This window comes from Hippocampus zosterae, chromosome 12, assembly GCF_025434085.1.
Source record: "Hippocampus zosterae strain Florida chromosome 12, ASM2543408v3, whole genome shotgun sequence".
In the NCBI taxonomy this organism is placed as follows: domain Eukaryota; kingdom Metazoa; phylum Chordata; class Actinopteri; order Syngnathiformes; family Syngnathidae; genus Hippocampus; species Hippocampus zosterae.
Window position 1 is genome coordinate 17,364,540 of NC_067462.1, and position 25,338 is coordinate 17,389,877.

The 25,338-nt window shown below is 43.5% G+C and overlaps 1 protein-coding gene, 1 long non-coding RNA gene and 8 other non-coding genes across 11 annotated transcripts in view; 7 read left to right on the forward strand and 3 right to left on the reverse strand.

Moving 5' to 3' along the window:
• Positions 1–10,182, reverse strand: part of LOC127611349 (uncharacterized) — a 24,446-nt gene extending 14,264 nt beyond the window's left edge. For both annotated transcript variants that reach the window (XM_052081855.1, XM_052081854.1), the window contains exon 1: positions 10,059–10,182. The gene's annotated coding sequence lies outside the window, so the exon portion shown is untranslated. The remainder of the gene's footprint in view (positions 1–10,058) is intronic.
• On the forward strand, positions 1,433–1,545 carry LOC127612382 (U5 spliceosomal RNA). Its single transcript, XR_007965805.1, has one exon. It is a non-coding gene; the product is annotated as a U5 spliceosomal RNA (small nuclear RNA).
• A 3,385-nt stretch (positions 10,183–13,567) lies between the features above and the next one.
• LOC127612379 (U5 spliceosomal RNA) lies at positions 13,568–13,681 on the forward strand. The gene has a single exon (XR_007965802.1). It is a non-coding gene; the product is annotated as a U5 spliceosomal RNA (small nuclear RNA).
• An 808-nt stretch (positions 13,682–14,489) lies between these two features.
• On the forward strand, positions 14,490–14,598 carry LOC127612383 (U5 spliceosomal RNA). Its single transcript, XR_007965807.1, has one exon. It is a non-coding gene; the product is annotated as a U5 spliceosomal RNA (small nuclear RNA).
• An 824-nt stretch (positions 14,599–15,422) lies between these two features.
• Positions 15,423–15,887, forward strand: LOC127611366 (uncharacterized). Its single transcript, XR_007965306.1, has 2 exons — positions 15,423–15,464; positions 15,543–15,887. It is a non-coding gene; the product is annotated as an uncharacterized LOC127611366 (long non-coding RNA).
• Positions 15,888–16,369: 482 nt separating this feature from the next.
• LOC127612384 (U5 spliceosomal RNA) lies at positions 16,370–16,480 on the forward strand. The gene has a single exon (XR_007965808.1). It is a non-coding gene; the product is annotated as a U5 spliceosomal RNA (small nuclear RNA).
• Positions 16,481–17,767: 1,287 nt separating this feature from the next.
• LOC127612373 (small nucleolar RNA U3) lies at positions 17,768–17,982 on the reverse strand. The gene has a single exon (XR_007965797.1). It is a non-coding gene; the product is annotated as a small nucleolar RNA U3 (small nucleolar RNA).
• A 560-nt stretch (positions 17,983–18,542) lies between these two features.
• On the reverse strand, positions 18,543–18,748 carry LOC127612376 (small nucleolar RNA U3). The gene has a single exon (XR_007965800.1). It is a non-coding gene; the product is annotated as a small nucleolar RNA U3 (small nucleolar RNA).
• Positions 18,749–19,352: 604 nt separating this feature from the next.
• On the forward strand, positions 19,353–19,560 carry LOC127612374 (small nucleolar RNA U3). The gene has a single exon (XR_007965798.1). It is a non-coding gene; the product is annotated as a small nucleolar RNA U3 (small nucleolar RNA).
• A 965-nt stretch (positions 19,561–20,525) lies between these two features.
• LOC127612377 (U5 spliceosomal RNA) lies at positions 20,526–20,639 on the forward strand. The gene has a single exon (XR_007965801.1). It is a non-coding gene; the product is annotated as a U5 spliceosomal RNA (small nuclear RNA).
• The last annotated feature ends 4,699 nt before the right edge of the window (positions 20,640–25,338 follow it).

Consider the following 25,338-nt stretch of genomic DNA (forward strand, 5'->3'; position numbering starts at 1 on the left):
TCTACGTTAACATGACAGCTGGACTCACGTGTTCCTCATTTGATAACACGTCAGGGTGTCAGAAGTCCTGTAGTTGACGTGGAGTGTGCGAAGAGGATCTGTAGCGACGCCACTCGAGTGAAGCGCGACTCAGCAGTCGATAGTCCGCTGCTCTCTGCTGTACTTGCATCAGCTCGGACGTGTACGCACGCACGTCTTTTGGCTTCAACTAATCAGTCCTGATGTAATGGACGTTAGACATCAAAAGCCGTGTTCACACGGTAACATTTACTCCAGTGCTACGCCGGTGCTGCGCCAGTAGAGCGTTCACACGTGCAAAGTTACACCGGTGTTGCCCCGGAAAACGGCTTACTCCGGGGCAAATTTAACCCACCTCACGGAGCTGTACCTGATTGGGAGTGGGATCTCCCAGACGACGCAAAGGATTAAATGTGCAACCTTCCTATGTGTGGCCAGTGTCATAATCGTGTTTAACACACTGGTGTTTGGTGAAGAGGAAAAGAAAAATTGTGTGCATGCTGTGATCCGCGAAAAATGTCAAGTATGGAAGACACATGTTCTTCACGAGGGCTGAGTGTTGAGATCTGAGCTTTGACCGGGATGCATTTGGGAAAATAATGACGAAAGATCAATTTTCTTGTTTAGCCCAAACACGTGGCATGGTTATTTGCCGACTGCACAGAGCGCAGCCTCTTGTCATCACCACTGAACCATAAGCAAGACATTCCACGCCGGGTACTGACGGGATATGACGTTGTATCTTGGGTTGCCAGATCCATTCAAAATAAACAAATATGTCCCAATGACACATTTTTATCCTAAACATATTACAACATTACAAAAATTAGGATATAAAATGCTGGTTCTTAACACTGAGGGTTAAAATGAAACAATTGACGCAAATGTGAAGACGAAAGATTGCGAGTTAATGCAAAACACTAACTTCCTTCTAGGGGATCGGATTAATTAGGGCTGCATTGCAAAAAAATCGATTAATTTAATTAATTTAATTTTCCTTTTCATAGCCCGACATTGATTCATACAACAAAAATCAATCATTTGAATCACATATTCTTTCCATAAATTTTGACATCTCGCGTCGCCCAAGATCTTGTCACTACACGAGAGGAGCGTCTCAACGCAATTTAGTCAGTTACTACCAAAGGAGTTGACTCGGCCGTGTGGAGGATTGGTTAGATGTTCACTGCATGAGCCACAATCATGTGCATCCTAAAAAGTTTCATATGAAGATGTAAACCATACATCAACACTTTTGTTTCTACTGACGATGTGATGAAAGTATAGCAATGTATATATCACTGGGTACCATTTGCAGTGGAATGATCAAGGTGACACATTTGAGTGTGAAACCGTTCCTGTAAGATGGTATGGCTCACAATGGTATCGCCCGTCTAGCCAGGAGATCGACAGTTCACTCTTGTTTCTCTTCAGATCGTAAAAATCTTTCGCCTTTTACTAAAGATTTCCGTGGGGAGGAACAACAAGAGTATATCTCAATTTTTGATGCTCTGCGTAAGCGGAGCTTCTCTACCTTGTAAAATTAACTATAATATCACCCTATAGTAGCATATATACGTGACGGGGGTCACGACTATGATGGTCTCGAGCTCCACGTCGCTGCCGCTTCAAGAATACCAGACACTAGGGTGTGGCTTTTCCCTTCTTTTATTGTCTGCAAAACAGTATGGCAAGATAGGTGAAGTCACGGGGCTTTTCAGTCTAGAAAATAACCTGTGACTTCCCTGGTAGCTCTCCTGAACTAAACATCATCCATAAGAAACTAACTGCACAACAAAACAAAATATACAACATAGGTGATCGTATATTAACAATTTACAAAGAAAAGGGAAAAAACACACTGGCATCTACGTGATGCCGCTGAACGCATCACACGCAGCAGAACGGCTGCACAATGCACAGTAATGGCGGCCGCGACGAACCGCGCGGGTACACGCCAGCCACACTAATAGTCAAATGAAAAACAACATGAAAAACTATATACAGTGCAATCAAAAGGAAAGAAGCATTACCTGCAACACAGTATGGCAAGATAGGTGAAGTCACGGGGCTTTTCAGTCTAGAAAATAACTGCGCAACAAAAAAACCCCACCTGTTAACTCAATGGATAAAAACTTTCATTCGACAAAACTTAAATGAAATGACGACACAAAAAGCAATGTGGACTCGGAACAAATCCGGGAACTAATTAAATACACAGCGGCGTAGAAAAAGGGAAAACAAAGTGAAATATTGTAATTAAACTAGAATGAATCCGGACCGCGGTAGTCCAGTGGTTAGCATGTCGGCTTCACAGTGCAGAGGTACCGTGTTCGATTCCAGCTCCGGTCTCCCTGTGTGGAGTTTGCATGTTCTCCCCGGGCCTGCGTGGGTTTTCGCCGGGTACTCCGGTTTCCTCCCACATTCCAAAAATATGCATGGCAGGCTGATTGAACACTCTAAATTGTCCCTAGGTGTGAGTGTGAGCGTGGATGGTTGTTCGTCTCTGTGTGCCCTGCGATTGGCTGGTAACTGATATAGGGTGTCCCCCGCCTACTGCCCGGAGACAGCTGGGATAGGCTCCAGCACCCCCCGTGACCCTAGTGAGGATCAAGCGGTCTGGAAGATGAATGAATGAATGAATGAATGAATCCGGACTGTCAATGAAACCCGACTTACCCTGTGACTTCCCTGGTAGCTCTGCCTGAACTACGGCGGGAAGCTGGTGCCATACCGTGCGCTGTTGCGTCACTTCCATCATAATTTAATAAACGCAATGTATCACTCCGTTACATACACCCCCCTTAAATTATGCAGAAGTGAGGCAACACACATGAAAGACAGCAAAAAGACAAACAGACAAAAACCATGGCTATCGGGCAAGGATGTGCAAGAGAGTCAATAACACGAATTCTTCTTAAAGAAGTGTGAAGGAATAGATTGGTACCAAAATCCATTCTCATCACAGACCAGATGAAATGCCATTTACATTTCACAAAACTGCACGTAACAACACCCATTAATAAGGAGCCATTAAGATATAATGGTGACAAAAGGCACACAGCATTAGCAACAAAAAAAAAGAATTAAATGGTCATACTAAACTCATATCGATGTTGGCATCACGACTCTTTGATAGGACATCTCACATATAAGTCTAACAGGGGGCTTAACTGTTCTACCGCACCTTGTGAAAGTGACGGGGCCCTCCGCGTCGTGAGGTTGTGTGCAAACCACCTCCTCTAGTTCAGTCTCAACTGGGGGCGTGTCGGAAGACGAGTGTATCATGTCAAGCACCGGATCTGTCAATGGTTCAGTCTGTGTGTAGATGTCATGGCCCACTGACTGACCTCTCTCACTGACGTCCTCTTGACGCGCATCAACAGAGTCGGGTTCCGCAGAGAAGCACTCATGTTCTACCTCGGCCTGAACTGGTGACTGCATGAGCCAGTTCTCAGTGCGCAGGCGAGCGTCCTCCTGATCATCAAAAACTGAGCTCGTCACTCCCACAACGTGCATCCATTTCCGACCCATCTGAACATGACCCATCTGACCTGAGAACGTCAAGAAGTCAACCGGGAGCAGTAAGTTCCTGTGTACGACCTTCTCTCTGCCCGTGGCACCGTCCCGGATCCTGTACACATTGATCGATGGCCTCACAGACACTACGTCATAAGGGGTCGAGTCCCAACGATCAGCAACTTTCCTTTTTCCCTTCTCGCCTCGATTAGCTAGCAGCACCCTGTCACCGACAGCTAATGGCGAACCCTTGACTTTGCGGTTGTAGATCTGGGCGTGACGGGCCTGTTCCTTGAGTGCATGCTGTTGAGCAATCTGTGCGGCCTCAGAGAGATCCTTCTTCAAGTTGCTCACAAACTCATTGTGACTAACAACACTGGCATTCTCCAAGACATGATGGAACATAATGTCAATGGGCAAGCGAGGGACACGTCCAAACATCAAGTAGAATGGTGCAACGCCCGTGGCCTCATGTACTGTGCAGTTATAGCAGAAAGTCAGCTTGTTCAACATCTGTGGCCATTTGGACCTGGACTTCGGGGGAAGTGTTCTGATCATGCCCCCAAGAGTCCGGTTAAATCGTTCCGCAATGCCATTACCCATGGGGTGATACGGCGTTGTGTGGGACTTGTGCACACCCGCCAAATCGAGAAGATCCTTGATAAGTCTACTCTCAAAGTTAGCTCCCTGATCCGAATAGATCCTTTGGGGGAACCCATAGATGCAGAAAAACTTATCCCACAGGCAGCGGGCAACCTGCTTTGCTGACTGGTTTCTGCAGGGGAAGGCAAGAGCCAACTTTGAGAAATGGTCTGTCACAACAAGGACATCAGTGGTTTTCTTGTCACCCGACTCCGCTGTCCAGAAATCGATGCACACTAGTTCCATTGGAGAGGAAGTGCGGATGTTCTCCAGGGGTGCCCGGGCGTCCGGCTCAGGGGTCTTACCCACGATGCATCTCTGGCATTGCTTCACGTGCTTTGTGATATCGTTTTCCATCCCAGTCCAAAAGAACCCTTCACTCGCCAGAGAGAGCGTCCTCGAACAGCCCTGATGACCAGCTTTGTCATGAACCCCATGCAGAACTTGATGCTTCAGAGACCCAGGTATGACAAACTGGGAGACCTTATGGTTTGTGTGGCGATGTTTCCTAACTCTGTATAGAATCCCATCACGAACTTTCAACTTCTTCCAGTGCCTCAACAACATAAGCACACAGCTCGACTCAGCTGCTCTCTCGCGTGCAGTGGGTCTCATATGCCACCGAACATAGAAGAGTACTCTGCTGATTGCAGCATCTTGCTGCTGCAGATCGCGTAACTGGCTATGGGGAATGACAATGGAAGGATCCTCTTCAGGTAGCTGTAGTGACAATGGGGTCGCTCCACGGAGCCGAGAGACACCACCAGCCTGATGGACATCCAAAACTGCAGACACCTCCTCTGCACCAAGGGCACTTCCAGACGACTGATCGGGAGCTTCCCCCTGGGGACCTCCTCCATCGTAATCCCCAGCCGTGTGAACGACCTGACAGTTGTTGGTCAAACGAAGAGCATCCTGTACCGTCTCATTAAAAACTCCTTGGACCTCATTCAGTAAGGACAGGTAGGGCTCTTTCACAAGACGATGACTCACACAAGACTGGACGAAGGGTTCTCGACTCAGGGCATCATCCACCGTGTTCTTGGGTCCTGGAACGTACTTCAGGTCAAAGTCATATGCCGCCAGCTTCGACACCCATCTTTGTTCGCAGGCATCTAGCTTGGGCTTGGTCAGAATATAGGTCAAGGGGTTGTTGTCAGACCAGGCAGTAAAGTGTCTGCCTTTCAGCCAGTGGGAAAACTTGTCACAAATAGCCCACTTCAAAGCAAGAAATTCAAGCCTGTAAGCAGGATAGTTCAACTGGGCTCGCGACAACGTTTTACTCGCAAAAGCCACTGGTCTCGCAACCTTGTCACCAGGTTGAAGCTGGGAAAGGACGGCCCGATGCTGTCAAACGATGCATCGACAGCAAGGATGAAAGGTTTCCCGAAGTCGGGATGGGCCAACGTTACACTGTGTGACAGGTCATGCTTCAAAATCTGAAAGGCACTTTGACACACAGTGGTCCAGTCTTCCGGTTTCAACTTCACATGACTTGAAGCATCCAATGCAGGTTTCGGCCTTCGTCTGGCTTTACCACTAGTCTTCTGACCCGAAAGGAGCTTAAACAGGGGTTTGGCCTTGACGGAGCAGTCCTCAATGAAGTGCTGGTAATACAGCACCATCCCTAAGAAAGACCTAATCTTCTTCTGCGAGGGAGTGAGGCCATCACTATCCATCAAGTCAGACACCTGCACCTTGTTTATAGCTTCCACCTTTCCGGGGTTCGTCTGTACCCCTGACTCGGAGATGACATGGCCGAGGAACTTCACAGATCTCCGAAGAAAGTGACACTTCTTCGGCGCTAGCCTGAGATTATGGTTCTTCAAACGGGAGTAGACCATTTACAATCGCTCAAACGCAATCTGTTCTGTCGGACCAAAGACCATGAGATCGTCAAGATAGCACAAAAGGCTTGTGAAGTTCTTGTCACCAAAAATGGAAAGCATCATCCGCATGAATGTAGCCGGGCTGTTCGATAAACCCTGTGGCATCCGGTTATATTCGTGCAGGCCAAAAGGAGACGAAAAAGCAGTGTACTTCTTGTGATCCTCAAACAGGGGCACGTTATAGAATCCTGAGGTGAGATCCATGGTGGAGAAGAAGACATTTCCCCCAAGTGCGGCAAGAGCATCAGCCTGATGGGGTAGTGGGTGGGCATCCCGCTGTGTCCTCGCATTAAGCCACCTGAAATCTGTGCAAATGCGCAAATCCCCATTCTTCTTCCACACTAGAACCAATGGAGACGCATATTCGCTAGTGGATTTCCGAATGATGCCCTCTTCTTCCATCTCATTGAGAGTCATCCTCAGCTTCTCATATTGACTCGGCGGCACTCTCCGGTAAGGCAGGCGGAATGGCCTCTCATCCACCAGGTGTATCTTGTGCACAAAGTCAGAGGCCTCCCCACAGTCCATCTTGTCCCGTGAAAAGACAAAGTCTTCAGCAGCAATGCAAGGAAACACATCTGCTAACTTCGCGTTTCTCTTCAATACCACTTGTTCACTAGAGGGGTTGATGACTCTCACTGGGAGCCATCCATCGCCCCACATCGGTGCGATAACCCTGCCAACCAGAATCTTCCTGGATCTGCACCTTGATTGAGTTGGCTCAACTATGACTGTGCTGCCAACCGACATCAGTGCGGAGGCGGGGAGCTTAGCCCAAACAAGATGTTCACTCCTTGGTTGTAACATCACACACTTCCGTAACTTCAGTGTGCCAACTTTGTCAGGCACAGTTACACCCCTCCATCTCTCTGTGTTAGAAAGGAGCGAGAAAAGTTGTGAGAGTCATCGTCAACGATGCTGCCGGGCTCTGACATGAGCCGCCAGTAGCCCTCAGTCTTCCTCATCAGATGGAGAATTTTTTTAATGGCATTACTGCCCAGAATTACATCATCGGTCTGTCCAGGCACCACAAACATAGGCACAGCTAACTTGCAATCATACACCACCATTTCCACATCGCATATAGCCGAAGGCGTCACCCGATGACCTCCACATCCAACAATGACAACGTCGTCTGCAGCGTAACGTTTCATGTCCGGATCGCACACCAACAATCGTGCCATAGCCGACTCACTCAATGTGCATCCAGTGGAGCCACTGTCAATCATCGCAGCCAGGGAAACACCAGCTATCCGACTTCAGAACCTTGTGAGCGCCTTGAAAGACAAATGTCTTCTCTGTGGGGGCAATGGAAGTGAGTGACTCCAATACTGATTCAAAATCGTCTGTCAAACTATTGGGAGAGTTGCTAACTTCATCCACATCGCACTCCCTTGGATGCGGACACATTAGTTTCCCGACAGTGGCGACTGCGAGGGTCGTGCCTGCGTGGGGCAGTTGCCTCTGGAATGATCGGGTGAGTAGCACAAAAAGCAAAGTCTCTTTTCACGGCAGTGAACGAGCGCAGAGTGGTCGGGGTTAGCGCAGACAGCACATGGGAGAATATTCAAACCTTCAACCATAGGGAGCCTTGGCCTACGTCTACCAGCGGCAGAGGTGGAGGAAGGATTAGCTCCTTGCAGCAAAACTCTCTCCAGCATGGAAATGACACGCTCAAGAGCCGCGGAGTCGGGCGCCCTGGCTGGGTGGGCTATCCGACCGTCATCTTTGCTCGCTGTGTTCGGCAGCATCTCAACTTTGTTCATATAAACATGCTCAGCGGGCTTCCTGCTCACCACAGCTGATGCAGAGGTCCTTGAACTCATCTCTGTCTGGTACTCATCCAGTATAGCCTGGACCTCGACTGCCGACCACTATTGTTTTCGACCTGAATGTCATGGAAAGATCGTTGGATGGGCAATTCTTGATAAACATCCGTGTTACATCAAGAGAAGAACAGTCCACATCTCTGCCCTGTTCTCGGAGACGGTCAGCGGCAATCTCAGCTGCATTGTTAATCCTCAACCAATAGTCATATGCGCCCTCATCATTCTCGGGGAGCGTAGTGTAAAAATCCGCTAGAGGGAGAGGTGAACATGGGACAGTCGCAAAATGTTTACGAAGAAGGCCATAGATGGCATCTGGGTTCTGGGAAACATCAACTGCACCGTTTCTTGTGCTAACTTTAACAACATCTTTAGCTCTACCCCTGAGGTTCATGAGGATTTCCCCTGCCTGATGCTCAGGGGCTACATTTGCTCTCCTCATGTAATTCCTCATTAGGTCTTCCCACTCATGCACATTAACTGTATCAGTGTCATCCCCCTTGAAAGCTGGAGGTTCCCGAACTTTCCTGTGCGGCACGAGCAGAACTTGTGATGAGTCAAGGCTTCGTGCGGATGTGTCAACGGCCATGTCATGTAAGACTGAGTTCTTATGCGTGGCGACGTTATGTGTAGGACTGAGTTGTGCAACAATGCTATCTGCCAGCTGCTGGCCAACATGTCTTATTATGTCACTCATCTGACCAACTATGTCAGGTGACGGGGGAAAGGGATCTGTCGTCGCGAAATCAGTAGCTTGTGCGCTTGTCGTAGGAACACTGCACTGGGTCTGGGAAGGAACTCTGTCCCCACTAACTGAAGTGGCCTCAGCTAGAACCCGCCCATTCCCCTCTGCACGAACTACACCACTCTGTACAGGGCTACTAAACTGCAACACGGTCGGGATCCCTCTACCTCTACCAACACACTTATTCAAAGGCGTGCTAAATGTTCCTTGCAAGGACCTCATCTTGAGACTTCACAAAAAAACAGAGTAAGAGAAAAAAAATTTGCAGTAAAGTACACCAATTGTAAAACAGCAGTTGAGACGAGAACACACTAATTGCAGAACATGAGCACACAGTGTCCACCTAGTGATATGAAGAAGCGGCACAGCGTCGTGGTCCCAGTCCGAAGTGGAGAGTCAACTTGTGATCGACGGGTCACGGCACCAATGTGACGGGGGTCACAACTATGATGGTCTCGAGCTCCACGTCGCTGCCGCTTCAAGAATACCAGACACTAGGATGTGGCTTTTCCCTTTTTTTATTGTCTGCAACACAGTATGGCAAGATAGGTGAAGTCACTGGGCTTTTCAGTCTAGAAAATAACTGCGCAACAAAAAAAACCCACCTGTTAACTCAATGGATAAAAATAAAAAATAACCTGTGACTTCCCTGGTAGCTCTCCTGAACTAAACGTCATCCATAAGAAACTAACTGCACAACAAAACAAAATATACAACATAGGTGATCGTATATTAACCATTTACAAAGAAAAGGAAAAACACACACTTTCACTGGCATCTGCGTGATGCCGCTGAACGCATCACACGCAGCAGAACGGCTGCACAATGCACAGTAATGGCGGCCGCGACGAACCGCGCGGGTACACGCCAGCCACACTAATAGTCAAATGAAAAACAACACGAAAAACTATATACAGTGCAATCAAAAGGAAAGAAGCATTACCTGCAACACAGTACGGCAAGATAGGTGAAGTCACGGGGCTTTTCAGTCTAGAAAATAACTGTGCAACAAAAAAAACCCACCTGTTAACTCAATGGAAAAAAACTTTCATTCATTCATTCATCTTCCGTACCGCTTGATCCTCACTAGGGTCGCGGGGGGTGCTGGAGCCCATCCCAGCCGTCTCCGGGCAGTAGGCGGGGGACACCCTGAATCGGTTGCCAGCCAATCGCAGGGCACACAGAGACGAACAACCATCCACGCTCACACTCACACCTAGGAACAATTTAGAGTGTTCAATCAGCCTGCCACGCATGTTTTTGGAATGTCGACAAAACTTAAATGAAATGACGACACAAAAAGCAATGTGGACTCGGAACAAATCCGGGAACTAATTAAATACACAGCGGCGTAGAAAAAGGGAAAACAAAGTGAAATATTGTAATTAAACTAGAATGAATCCGGACCGTCAATGAAACCTGACTTACCCTGTGACTTCCCTGGTAGCTCTGCCTGAACTACGGCGGGAAGCTGGTGCCATACCGTGCGCTGTTGCGTCACTTCCGTCATAATTTAATAAACGCAATGTATCACTCCGTTACATATATTTTGAGGAGATAACTCCTCTGCGAGTCCCTCTGCAATGAAGTTGTTAATTTCTATAGGTCGTGTCAAACCGTCACAATTCGAAGGCTGGTGATTGATCGGTTCAGACGTTGTGATCGAAGACAGGCATCAACATTGTTTTTTTACGGACAGTATTTAGTCGGAAAAAGAGCCCATTGGACCTAGTAAACCGCCGTGTTGACGGTTGGCTGTATGTTCGCTGCTTTACCCATAAACATGTATCCAAGTAAGCTTCTTATGGAGACATAAACCATACAACATAGTATTTGTCTGTACTGTCTTGATGTGATGAAAGTACTACAATACGGTATACGTATCACGGGTTATATCATTTGCAGTGGATGATTTGAGTGTAAGACCGTCCCTGTAAGAAGGTATGGCTCACAATGGTATCGCCCGTCTAGCCGGTAGTGTAGTGATGGGTCCATGAGGCCTCATGAGGCGTGTCGACACACTGACACACTGTGTTGATACTGTGCTGATACTGTGTCACTGACCACTGCCACCTGCTGAACCTTCAAGATCCCTGCAGCCAACCCACTGAACTGACTGATACATTTTTTTTGTATATTGAACATATAAAATATACAATTCGGTAATAAATTGGCAAAAAGTGAAGGTAAGATATAAAAAAAAGAAAAGAAAATAGTCATCATCACAAATATGTGTTCAAAGGAGTAGAAAGAAGTAAAAAACCTACCCCGAGTCCTAACCCTACTTATATATGAATTGATCATTTCTCAAAATAGGAAAGAGAGTCTACATATCAACAAATGCTTTTACCCTTATGTATGCCGTACTTATACATTTTTACAACTTTAGGTTTGTATATACAGTACATACTCATTGGAGCACATGTATATGTCGATTTTCTCATATTCATAATGGATGCTACATTTCATTAATATATTAAATAATCTCATCAATGTATTTCTGATGTATTGCTATATTTCATGAGTGTATCGAATTTATCAGCTTAATTCTGATTTGTGTAGTTGTCTTGTAATACTCTAGAATTCATTTTTAATCTCAGCAAGAGAGTTACTCATTTTACTGGTCCGTTTCAGAATCATTCCACAGATTTACACCTATTACAGATACACTCCTTTGCGTGATGTTTGTTCGTGTTTTGGATTTTTTTGTATAGGTTAGTACCCCTTAAATTATGACAACTTTCTCGAATTTTAAAAAGCTTCTGGATGTTTTGGCAAAAGAGGTTATTGTGTGCTTTGTACATTAATTGGGCGATTTTGAAGTCAACCAGGTCATGAGATTTCATTGTTTAATTTGATAAACTGTGGATTTGTGGGTTCCGTCTATTTGGAGCCAGTGATTGTTCTGATTGCTTTGTATTGTAGTTTTAAAACAGTGTTTTACTGGCATTTCCCCATATTTCCACACAATAGGTCAAATATGGAAGTAATAAAAGTATGCGTACAAGGATCTCTTATTCAGCACATCCTTAGTTTTTGGGAGGATCCCTATTGTTTGGGATATTTTTCTTTTATTATCTATTACTAGCTGGTTCGCCGCCCTCCGGGCGGCTCATCAGCTAGTTCCTGCGGAAGGCTGGTAAGGTGGTGGTTCGCCGCCCTCCTGGCCAACATGGAGGAACTGCGGAATCCAAGTGATTTGAATCTGGGGTCTAGAAGTGTTGCTAAGGTTAACACACTCATAGACTCCAAACTGGAAGCAGTGTCTGTGACTCGACGCTTGAGGTGTTCGTGGAGTTGTATGACTGGCTGTGTGTGCAGGGTTGAAGCGTGGCGCTCAAGTGCATGATAAAGCATTTTCATCATCGGGATGACCTTCGAACCTGAAACTTTCCTCTCTTCAGACAACTCCACTGTAGCTTGATGGACTGGAGAAAGCACAAGTAGTGTTTCTCCTATGATGGTGAACTCATCAGCTGTCAGTGGAGCCAAATCTGTCTTTAGGGAGGCCAGAGATACCCACACTGGTTCCCTCTCACCATGCAGCCTTGACAGCATTTCATAGGTACTGTTCCAGCGTGTTGGCACCTCATTGATAAGTTTCAGGGTTGGACGTCCCATCTGTTGCTGCACCTGAGGAGCAAGCTTCTCCTTGGCTGTAGTGCTTGAACGGAAATGTGTAACAATGTGCCGAGCTTTGTTCCTAATGTCTGTAAGTGCAGGGACCTGATCGCACGATTTTCTAACTAATGAATTAAGACTATGTGCAATGCAAATTGAGTGGCGTATTTGGAGGTGTCTAGTGGATGCGATCATGTTCGGTGCTGCATCAGTCACAAGACACTTTACTTTGTTGGTTATGGCCCAGTCCTCCATCATGCCCCTTTTGACCTGGGCCAAATTGTCAGCAGTGTGATTTTGTGGAAAATATTGTACTTCCAACACTGATGAACACAACTGCATATTTGCATTAATGTAGTGACAGGTGAGTGCCAAGTAGGCCTCCATGTTCACAGAGGTCCACATGTCAGTCGTTATACTCACTGCCACAGCTTGCTGTACTTCCATTTTCACTTTTTCCCGTTCCTCCATATATTTTTCGGCCACCATTTTCTTGATGGTCTGAAAATTAAACCAAAAGCAAACATTATATGGGATTCATCTACTACTTTATGGAACTCCCACACAGACCTTTCTCGTCAGCAAAACATATGAGGGTTCAAGGACCTGAATCAGCTCCTTGAACCCTTCACTCTCCACAATGCTGAGGGGCTGGCAGTCCTTGATAATGAAGTTCAGCAGTGCCTGATCGAGCAGCTGCTTCCTGGAAGCTTGATTGTCAAACATGGAGTGGAGAGTCAACTAATAATAATTACTGATTGTCAATTAAATCATCAACATAGCAACCGTGAAAAGATGAGTGAATGTTTGTATACCTGGCGTAACACTGGGTGTATCGCGAACTTCATTCTCATGCTTGGCCCGATAATGCCTCAGCATGGTGGAGGTGCTTCTGTTGGTGTATGACATTTCACCTGTGATGAAATGTGAATAAGAAGTAACTAAGAGTTACCTTGAAATGTATTTGGATTAGAATGGTAAAACACGTGTCAATAATCTGAGAGGCACTCGACGACAGAAGGCGATTTGAATGAATAAATAAATAAATAAATAATACCTTATTCTCCAGGACATCAAAATGGTCCCACACGGCGGATGAGTTGCGTCTCTGCTCCATAATCGGCAAGGAAGGCAAGGCACGAACACGAAGTCTGCACTGACACTGGACTGCGTCAATGCAGTTCACGTGTCAATCACGTGACGTAATGAAGCAGCACATGCATCGACACGTGGTTTGCTCTGTGAGCCCGGCGCATGTGTCAATGCATCGGTGTCGCTGGACCCATCACTACCGGTAGGTTCACAGTTCACTCTTGTTTCTCTTCAAATCGTATAAATCTTTCGCCTTTTGCTAAAGATTTCCGTGGGGAGGAACAACAAGAGTCTATCTTAATTTTTTGATGCCCCGTCTAAACGGGGCTTCCTTTCTTTGTCAAAATAAATGTCATAGCCTGCTCTAAATGTCCCAGAATAGCCAAAGAAATGTCTCTTATCAACATATTGTGATGAATAACCTTAATCTGACGTTTCACGTCCGATGGGAAGAGATTTGCGATTGCGACAGATCCATGCGCACCAAATCCAGTAGACACTTAAACAGCTTCTTCCCTCTAGCCATTAACTCCTTAAACAGTCACTGACAGTCACTCTTCTTGCACCACAAAATGGTACTTCAAAACTAGTGGTCACTCTAAAATGGTTCAATGATTTTGTTGTTTACGATGATACTAGTGCAGCGTGTTATACCGGAGACAAATTCCTTGTGTGTTCTACATTCTTGGCCAATAAAGATGATTCTGATTCTGATTCTGATTGGCTCGAGATTGAAGGCATGCATAAAAATGATTCAGCCAATGCAGTTTTCAACAGGAAAAAGTATGAACTGGAGCCAAGCAGATTTGAATATTCGTGTTTTCCCCCCATTTTAAAATTGATTTTATTTTATTTTTTACAATTCCACGATCGGATCAACTGACATCAAATTAGGACCTAGTACTTACCAAATGAAGTGACTCGGCCGAGTGGAGGATTGGATGGGTGTTTGCTGCTTTACCCACAATCATACTCCCTCACATTAGTACAGTAGTTTGTTGATACTGACTTGATGTGATCATATCAGGGTATCATTTGCAGTGGAATGATAAAGTTGACACATTTGAATGTAAGACCGTCCCTGTAAGATAGTATGGCTGGCAATGGTATCGCCCGTTTAGCCAGTAGGATGACAGTTCACTTGTTTCTCTTCAAATAGTATAAATATTTCGCCTTTTACTAAAGATTTACGTGGGGAGGAATAACAAGATTTATATCTCAATTTTTGATCATCTGTGAAAGTGGAGCTTCTTCAAAATGTAAAAATTCATGTATCGTTGAAGTAGTGAAAAATTGTAGAGGTATGTTCTTCACTGCGTATCGTCCCGTCATAGAAAATTCTTCTCAAATATTTAAATTAAATTTATGTAACCAGGTGAACCTTACTTAGATGCTTGTAGTGAAGGCTTCCTTGTTTAACAAATGTAGCACTGTCACTTTAAGAGCCACACTAGATCAAAACACGCGGGAACATATGCAGCGTGTGAGAATCAGACCAGAAAGGGTGACATGCACGTAAAGGAGGGTAGTCGCTGAACTGTGCCACTGCTTGTCCCAACTTGATACACCCATGATCGTCCTCGCAACCCTGGCGATATTCAGATAATTGGTAATTAGGTGTTAATTTTGGACAGATGATTAATTAGTTGAATGGTATTTGTAGAGCACAATATCTGGAGTGGGCGGCCTGGTAGTCCAGTGGTTAGCACGTCGGCTTCACAGTGCAGAGGTACTGGGTTCGATTCCAGCGCCGGCCTCCCTGTGTGGAGTTTGCATGTTCTCCCCAGGCCTGCGTGGGTTTTCTTCGGGTGCTCCGGTTTCCTCCCACATTCCAAAAATATGCATGGCAGGCTGATTGAACACTCTAAATTGTCCCTAGGTGTTTAGTGTGAGCGTGGATGGTTGTTCGTCTATGTGTGCCCTGCGATTGGCTGGCAACCGATTCAGGGTGTCCCCCGCCTACTGCCCGGAGACGGCTGGGATGGGCTCCAGCACCCCCTGCGACCCTAGTGAGGATCAAGCGGTATGGAAGATGAATGAATGAATATCTGGAGTGGTTTGGGTTGGAGTTTGAAATCTACCACTAGTGAGTCGTGTGAACAGCTGTACAGCGTAAGTGTTCGCGATGTTATAAGATGTAAATATGTTTTTTTACTGTAAATTATATGAACTGTGTTATCTGTTCTTTAGAGGGGAGATCATTTGTGTTTGACCACGTGCTTTGTACACACCCAACACACCGGAACATATCGAGTAAGTGTGACTGCATCTCAAAACATTGGGTTGTAATGATTATTTGTTCTGCACTAAGAAGTATTGTGGCTTGGAAATAATGTATTTTTATTTCTGTTTTCCTATTAAGCAAGCCACTGCTGTTGTCTATTGTGGCGTAATTGTAATCTGTTAAATGATTTTCTTTGATCTCTTAGATCCCTTTTCGACCTCTTTTAAAATTCAGTTAACATCTCAGTCTTTCATCTTAATGCTGAACAATTTTTCATTGTTCAGTCGGGAATAAAGCCCACCTAAAAATTATTTTGTGTCCAGTCCAGTCTTTCCAAAGACCCGGCTACATTTAATTGAATCTATCGTTCTCAAAATTTTAAATTACATTTAATCGGACATATCTCGCCAATTTTAAAGAGAAGTCTGTGATTGACTGGCTTAAGTGCTGCGATCGAAGACAGGCGTTAGACTAATTTTGTACATGCAGTATTCAGTCAGATAAAGAATCCATTGGACCTACTAAACGGTCGTGTGATTGGCTGATGTTCGCTGCTCTACCCACAAACGTGTATCCTAAAAAGCATACAATTAACATGTAAACCATACCCCAACACTTTATTATTTGTTTATATGGACTTTATGTGATGAAAGTATTGCAATACAGTATACATATCACGGGTTATATCATTTGCAGTGGAATGATGAAGGTGACACATTTGCGTGCAAGACCGTCCCCCTAAGATGGTATGGCTGGCAATGGTATCGCCCGTTTAGGCGGTATGTCGATAGTTACTCTTGTTTCTCTTCAAATCGTATAAAGCTTTCATCTTTTACTAAATATTTCTGTGGGGAGGAACGACAAGAATATATCTCAATCTTTTATGCTCTGCGAAAGCGCGGCTGCCTAATCTGGTAAAATTAAACACGCTTCTCTCTTAAAACCCATCGCTGATATCCCGATTTTGACACCTGTAAGCACTCTCCTGTTTTCTACCCCAAAGAAATGATCTTCAATGGTCTACAGGCAGTTGTGGGGGCCGTCTAAATCGGTCTGTCGTCACAGGCTTTACATTCTTCCTCTCAGGGGTATGTTTTCAAAATGTGATTAAAATTTCAAGGTTGTGTTTTAACTCTTTCAGGGACAGCGGTTGCTACAGCAGACAGTTTATCAGGTGACAGGGTGCATGCAATGGTTAAACTAGGTACTCACTAATTCGGAAACCTAATTTGTTTTAAACCAAGTTAACCAGACTGGCCTGCAAATGACTGAACACCCTGCATACTATATATCATGGTGAATCAAATGTGCTGCCATGCCTAATTTTGAGACACATGCAGGAAATTACATAAAATGTATCATGTCGCGGTACACTCGCCTGACTTGTGTGCAGACAGTGTGGGATTGGTTCCCACTTCGTGACGGCGTGGATGTGTGTGAATGGTCATTGTCTTGGTACGTGCCCTCTGACTGACGTGCGACCAGTCAAGAGTGTTGTTGGGATAGGCTCCAGAGTGATTGCCTGGCTGGTGAATATTTTTTTCAAATTTACGTAAAACTATCAGAATGCTGCATAGACACAGATCTATCTATCTCTTTATCTACACACATAGAAACATACAGGAGAGGTCTCTCTTAGCCAATGGGATGCTCGTTAATAGACAATGATGAGATCAGCTAGAAGTATGTTACGTTCAGGAAACTGAGCTGCGATTAGTGGCCCATACTATGTTTTAACCTTTCGGATATTGAAATTTCTTTCGTAACAAGAGGCGTTTCGTAACTTGAAAATTTAGTATGAAGAGACGTTCGTAAGTAGAGGTACCACTGTGTTTTTTCTCATCGAACTTAGCAAGACCACATGTTTAAGAAATGCATTTCTCAAGTCAAGAATTAAAGAATAATTTAAGATAGTCTTAGCTCCATGAATGCCGGATTTCCCGTGTGTGACCTGTATCCGAATATTAACCAATTGAGAGTATTTCTCTCTTCAAGTTAAGTAGTCAAGTCAAGTACAACTTTATTGATGAAATTTCTTCCCTCTCACAACATACAACAAGAGGAGCCGCTGCGGGTGCCTGCGCCGCCATCAAAAGAAAAGTTAACAAAATGACAAAATAATACAACACGTTTTTAATCTTAATTGCGTGCATAGCAAGACATTAATTATTTCTTCAACTGAGCAACTTTAACTACTCTGACCATATTCTTTCCATCAGTGCTCTGTAATGAAGCAAAGAACAATCATCAATGGCAGAAAGCATAGGATACATTCCTCACTTTCAGCCAGCTTCATGCTCAGGAAAGAATATCACAATTCATCATCGTAGTTGGCGAGACCAAACACTTTAGAAACACATTTCTCAAGTTAAGAACTATAGAAATGATCCCTTAAAGTATAGTCTTAACTAAACATGGCGCAATGACAGGAAGTCACCTGGAAGACTATCACTGTCACACAGAGGACACACTTTTGCTCACACTCATCAAAACGAACCAGCTCATGATTGGTCAAAAAATGAAGATATTTATGTCGCTTTGTTGTTAGTTTTGCTAAACTAAAGAACATAACATACATACAGCACATATTTGCGATCTTAAGTAGTAAATGTGACCAACATTGTGTTAATGAGTCCTGACCATCCTGAACTAGAAGAGTTAGATTAAAAAATGAACAACATTAAGCAGGATGAGAACGTCAACAATTTATGGCCATTTTTGGGCAGCCGACAGCTAACCAATAATATTACAGAGAGAAGGCAATGTCCATAAATTAGTGTTGCACTTCTTGTTCATTGGACATTAACTCAAGCTAACCAGATGGCTAATACCATCACAATAGTGATCATTAATAATCAGACATTTGGTGGAATATTTAACAAAGAGCCGTAAATCATCATGCAGGCAAGATGCCAGCATTCATTAAGATTCACAACAGTTTACTGAAACCAGTTGAAATAATAATAACTACTCTGAACATATTTCTTCTATCACTGAACATTCATCAATGGTAGGAAGCATATGATATAATTGCTGCTTTCTGCCAGCTTCATGCTCAGGAAGGGATATCGCATCATTGTAGTTAGCGAGACCAAACATTTCAGAAAACCATTTCTGAGAAATCATTTCGCAAGTCAAGCACTATAGAAATGATCCCTGAAAGTATAGTCTTAACTCGAGATGGTGCAATGACAGGAGGAAGTCAGATGGAAGATCACTACTGTCACTTAGAGGACACACTCCTGCTCACACTCATCTAAAAGGACCAGAAAGTAAATTGAAGAATTATGGAGATGACCCCTGAAAGTCTAGCTTTAGAAACATATTTCCTAATTCAAGAACTCTGAAAATGACCTTGAAAAAAATGACATTACACCTGGCGACCATGGGAAGTAATTTGCAGAGAGAGAGATTGAGCAAGAGAGAGAGTTGGGGGGGGAGAGAGAGAGTGGGACGCACACGCACTCACACACAAGTAAGCTGACTTCTTTTTCGCCAGTAGAGGTAACTGTAACTGATGATTCAGGAAATGACGTAATCCTCTTTGAAAACACCTGCGCCATGTGATTCAATGTGATTCACGAAAGCTTTATTTGGACACGCCCCACTGCAATATGACGTTGACGTCATTCCGAGGCTGCATGCATGCCAAAGGTGATGAAACCTCTCTACTAGTCGTGACGTACTGAGTGTGGACAAAAGGTCCTCCAAGTTTGCCCTCTGGGTAAAAATAGTACTTGCAGAGATGACTTCCCGTCGTCACCCGATTAGGAGTTAAGACTGTACTTTCAGGGATCATTTCTATAGTGCTTAATTGGCAAAATGTGTTTCTAAAGTAATTGGTCTTGCCAACTACGATGATGAGGCACGATACTTCTTCTTGAGTATTCCTGGAATAATGAATTCATTCATAAGTTCTATGACATTGATGAACGTTCGCTGCTTCTTTTGGAGCATTGAGGGATGGAGTATGTTCAGAGTAGTTCGCTCAAGCTTTTGGGTCAAAAACAAATTCAATCATTAAGAAGTCAAAATTTACTACATGAATGCTAAATTCATACTCGCTCTCCTTGTCTTCCTCGTTAGGTTAGCTCGACTTTGCTCAAACAATAGGTAGAATAGAGGATCTATGACTACATGTCATGGGCGGGGAATGTCTTCTTTAATCAATAAACGTTGCTCACCAGCAATCAGATAATATATTACTGGATATTTAACATTTATTTTGAAAGACAAACCTCTCCATTCCAACCTTGTGATTCAATGTGATTCGCGAAAACTTTATTTGGACACGCCCCAATATGATTGGCTGCACATTGAGAGGACACGTTTGCTTTGATCAACTAATTATAGGACAGAAAAACGGTCGACGTCATCCCAAGGCTGTATGCATGCCAAGTGTGGTGAAACCTGGAGTCCGATTGGTTAAAAAAAAACAACTTCAGACAGCACCTCTCACGGTTTACGGTGCTGCTTCTCATTGCCGGGTCATGTTTATTTACGGTGATGAAGGTATATATTTTTTTGTTACCAATTTTGAGGTTCGGCATGCTAAGGCATGCGTGAAATTTTATTCGTGATTTTCCCTATTAAAAAATGTTTTTAATAGTTCTTTTTTTTTTCAATCTCACGATGAGCCCAATTGACTTCAAACTAGGACGTAGTAACTTTCAAATGAAGTGACTCGGCCGTGCCTCCGAATGGTGTGTTCGCTTCTTTACCCATAATCCTTTGCACCAAAATAAAGTTTCCTCTTAAGATGTAAACCATACACCATCACGTTAGTATTTGTTTATACTAACTTGATGTGAGGTGAGTATAGCAATATACATATCACGGGGTATCATTTGCATTGGAAAAATAAAGGGGACACATTTTGAGTGTGAGACCGTCATGTAAAATGGTATGTCTGGCAATAGTATCACCCGTTTCGCCTGCAAGATTTCAGTTCACTCTTGTTTCTCTTCAGATCGTATAAATCTTTCGCCTTTTACTAAAGATTTCCGTGGGGAGGAACAACAAGAGTCTATCTCAATTTTTTGATGCCCTGTGAATGCAGGGCTTCTCTAATATGTGAAAAAGAAACACATTACTTACTCCTAGTGATGGGAATTCCGGCTCCTTTTACAGAACCGGCTCTTTTGAATCGGCTCCCTAAAAAGAGACGGCTCTTTCGGCTCCCAAATGGCTTCTCGGTTTTTTTGTTGTTTAAATTAATTTAATACCAAAAATAACGTAATATTATGTGTAAAATGAAGTACTAATGCAAAAAATAAACATTATATCAAATATTTATTATTTATATGGCTTTATTTATATTCTTCTGAACATACTCAACATGGAGTGCTACAAAAATAAAAACAAAGTACAAAGACCCATCTCAAAACAAGGTCGTCAAAAAGTTCCAATCTCTGAATGTGTATTTATAAGCTTTTAACTATTTACAGTAAAACAACATAAGTAAGCTTTGAATACCACACAACAAATTATAAATTAAAATTTGGAAAACAAAAAGAAAAAAACAGCATTCAGGTAAAGGTTTTAGCTTGTCTTTCGCGAAGATTGGCATGAAGAAAAACCAAGTGCCTCAGCTTTGAGGGGTTGATCCTGTTTCTCCTCTCTGATAATATTTGCCCTGTTTTGGAGAAGATTCTCTCTGAGGGGACAGATGTTGCAACAACACACAGCCAATACAAAATGGATGAAAATCCCTTGCAATCATTTTACCCAGTTCCTCGTCAATTGTGTTCTGTTTTGCTGGTTTTATAGCTTTTTGCATAAAGTGGCTCACAGAGCTCTGGGTTGTACATCTAGGCAGTTGTGACATTGCAGCAGCAGCAACAGTTGCAGACACACTAGCATCTTCATTAATAGCTGGTTCCCTTTTCTCTTCAAATTGTACTGATGGGTGGACATTTCTGATGTGCCTGTGCAGGTTATTTGTGGAGCCTGATCTATGGGATATTTCAACTTGCACAGTCTACACGCTGCCTTTGAACTATCAATTAAATTGAAATGAGTCCGTATTTCACTGTGTTTCCTATCCATTTTCTCACCTTCACACTTTCCACCGTGTTGTTTTTTTTCACTATCGAGCTCTCTCGTCTCCTCGTCTGCCTTGTTCGCGTGCTGCTCAGTGTGCTGCTGTGTGTGTCTCATCTCTCACCCATCCCCCTTCTCTAAACTGCAGCGCGTGCGTGTGTGTGTGTGTGTGTGTGTGTGTGCGCTCCGAATGAGGAGCCGGCTCTCAATGAGGTGGGAGCCGGTTCCCTTCAAAGAGCCGGCTCTGGGAGCCGGCTCGTTCGCGAACGACACATCACTACTTACTCCATTGTCTTCCAGATCTAACATCGTGAGCCGTATTGTTCTCCAGGTTGATGGACTCTAATCATGCATTGTGATCGAACATTTTGCTTTGTGTAGGCAGTGTTCAAGAGGAATAAATATAAACTAGTCACAAGTAGTGTTGGATTCACCTGACGCTTTAAGAGCGTTGGGGCTGCCACTGACAGGTGACCGTCCGCGGGACGTTTAAAACGCAGCATCGCATAATGTTACGTTAGTGAATACACTCGCTTCGTCGTCGGCATGGCCCAATGGTAAGCTACGCTTGTGCTTTTCCTCACCAGATATCTAAAGTTAGCTTTAGATTCGATGATGCTCGGTTGCTTTGTTTGTCTGCTTTGCATTTTGTCCGTTGTGCTTTATGTTTGCTGCATCGCTCTGCAATCACAGTCAGTTACCGTTCGCAATCGGCAATATAAACAGCGTGGGTTACAGTGTTGCTAGAACAGTGGTGTCTTTATTTAACTCATTTTGCATAGTTGTCATGTTTGTCCAGCTGCAATTCGATGTTTGAACGAAGTACATTGCGTTGCAGCTGGGCTTAATCATGCCGGCGCTCCACTTCCGGTTTGGACCTTTGGGACTTGTAGTTTTTTTGTTCGAGTCGACTTGATATGTTTGTGATGGTTTCTTACGTTTAAAATAATGGATAATGATGACGATAATAATACATAGTAAAATCATGGTTGATTAAAGTATTAAATGTATTGTTAAAATAAAAGTATTAATTAATATCAATTCTATACATATTTACATCGTGATACAGAAAGATAGATATGTTCTTTTTTTACTGCATTTATGTGTGCTTTAGGTTATTACCTGCTCCTGCTACTACTTCTGATACTGCTACAGCTTCTGCAACTACTTCTGTTTCATCTACGACTAGTTCTGCTGCAAAGTGTCCCAATAAATGTATCTAAAAAGTACAGAAAGAGTGATCCTTCCATGCTGGCCGACGATCCCTATTCAGAGGGCCGTGAAAAAACGGAATTAACTGAACAAGTGGCTTTGAATATTCGTGTTTTCCCATTTTAAAATTATTTAAATTTTATTTACAATCCCATGATGAGCTTGATAGACTTCAAATTTGGATCCGGTGGAAGCTCCGAAATCAACACCGACAAGCTCGGAGGCAGCTGTAACTTTTTGGGTTAAAAAAACAAAACACGAAGACAGCAATTAATTGAAACTTTCTGTCTGAAATGTGAATGTTGTACGTTTACAGTCTGTTTTCGCCACTTGATTTACACTTTGTTTGGAGAAGGTCATGTTCAATAAAACATACGTGGTTGTTGGGATATGTATCTGTGTAACTTTTTAGGTTGTCATTTTGAAGTTTGAATTACACACCAAAAGCCCCACTAAGACGACAAAGGATGCTGCACTGCAGGCATTTAACCTGCAGGTGTCCTACGAGCCCGCCAAAGACTTGTCCATCGCTGACATCCTCAACAAAGCATTTCTAACAGAACACTCCTGTCAGGGTGGCATGAAGATATGCAACAGGTTTCCCCTGAATTAAAAAATATGCTGAACTTCGAAGAAAAAATTGCTCTGTGAGAGGTCTTTTGATAAAACAACGTTGATTGTTCAATCCACAACATGAACGCTGACATGATACAAAAGTACAAGAAGCCCATCAAGGCATTGCCAAACGCAAAGAAACGGCAAGAAACATTCCATTTTGGCCATTGGTGTCAAAGCAAAATGAGAACGTTGGGATGAAATGTTCTATTTGCAACACATACGAACACAACATGTCAAAGAGCCCCTTATGTGTCCTGAAATACCAGACAGAGCTTGGACAAAAGTTGGACTTGATTTGTTTCACTTCAACAGGAATATCTGTTATGACTTCCATAGACAACAAGCAAACAGGTGATAATTGCCCTCAAGTTGATGTTTACGCAACATGGAATCCCACATATGTCATGTCTGACATAAGTCATTTGTTGGACTGAGGCAGCTTTAATGCAACAAACAAAATGACAGAAAGCATGAGAAAGGCTTGTCTGTCCACAAGTGAAGCCTTAGCACAAAAACCTGCATTTGGCTGGGGTGACCAGGTCAGGGTGTACCACGCTTCTCATCCAAAGTCAGCTGGGAAAGGCTTTTGCTCATTCGTGTCAAGATCAAGCCAGGAATGAGCAATTTAAATGATGGAGAGGGCCATAAAGATTTGCCATGAAAAGATTTGAAAACAAATACCGGTAATAGGATCTTAAAAAGAACTCCAAAATGTATAGGAAACCCAGTGAAGGGGCCAAGAGGAGGAGTTATGTGCTCCCTCTTATGAGTGTGCAGAGTTGGCCACTTCTAAGGGTGTGACAACATTTCTGACTGGAAAGGGGCATTTTGAGAGTAATTGGGTCCAAAGTCAGTCCTCAAGGGCCGCTGTCCTGCCTGTTTTACAGCTCTCATAAGAGCAACGCACCTGATTCAAATAATCTGGATCATTCTCATGCTGCTTCAGAGGTGGCTGTTGAGTCGATCATCATAATCAGGTGTGTTGCAGCCGGGAAAGCTCAAAAACAGGCGGGACAGTGGCACCTCCAGGCTTGGAGCTGGACATGCCTGAGTTAGGTACCGGTATTTAATGATTTCACCAAAACATTGAAAATTCAAGCTAATATAATTTTCCCGATCAAATAAATACATCAAGAGTGTTTTTGAATGAAAAATGGGACAGCCTGGTTGGATGATTCATTTAAGGAACATCAGCAGTGTTTGTTACTGCAGTCTTTGCTAACTACTTACATGCAAAAAAAATGTGGGTCAACCCTTTCAAGGACAGTGGTTACTATAGTGGACCTACTTATTCATCTGAACAGCAAATCGGAAGACTATGGAAAGAGTTATTAGGTTACAGGGTGCATGAAAGCGTTAAAATGGGAAACAAATTTCCTACACTTTCCTGAGGGTCGGTCGGATGTAGTACCATCTGTAGCTATCTTGCCACCCAAAAACTGTTGTTGTTAATTAAGGAACTTCATTTAGACTAAAGTACTGTAGACCTTTGCCACCATCTTATGGCATCTATAGTTAATTACAATACAGGAAAACACCTGTCTGGAAGAATTATTTATGGAATGGCATGATCTAGATCAATAGTTGAATTTTTTAGCGAACAGTGGATAAAAGGTTCCCCATAAAATAGTCAAATTTCTACCTAATTGACAAATACGCAGTAATTTGCTGTATATTGTAAAGAGGGGTTCATTGTTGTAATTGAGTTTATTGTCTCGCACCATGTTTTCAGGAGTTTCCCATGCCAATTTACATCAGGCCCATAAAGAAAAATATCAGACATGACCATAAAATTTAGAGTGTGATTTTTTTTGGGTGCTGATAGAATGTAAATGTTGTCCAAACCAAATGTGGCAGATCAACACTCGTCATCAACAACCACACCTCCAC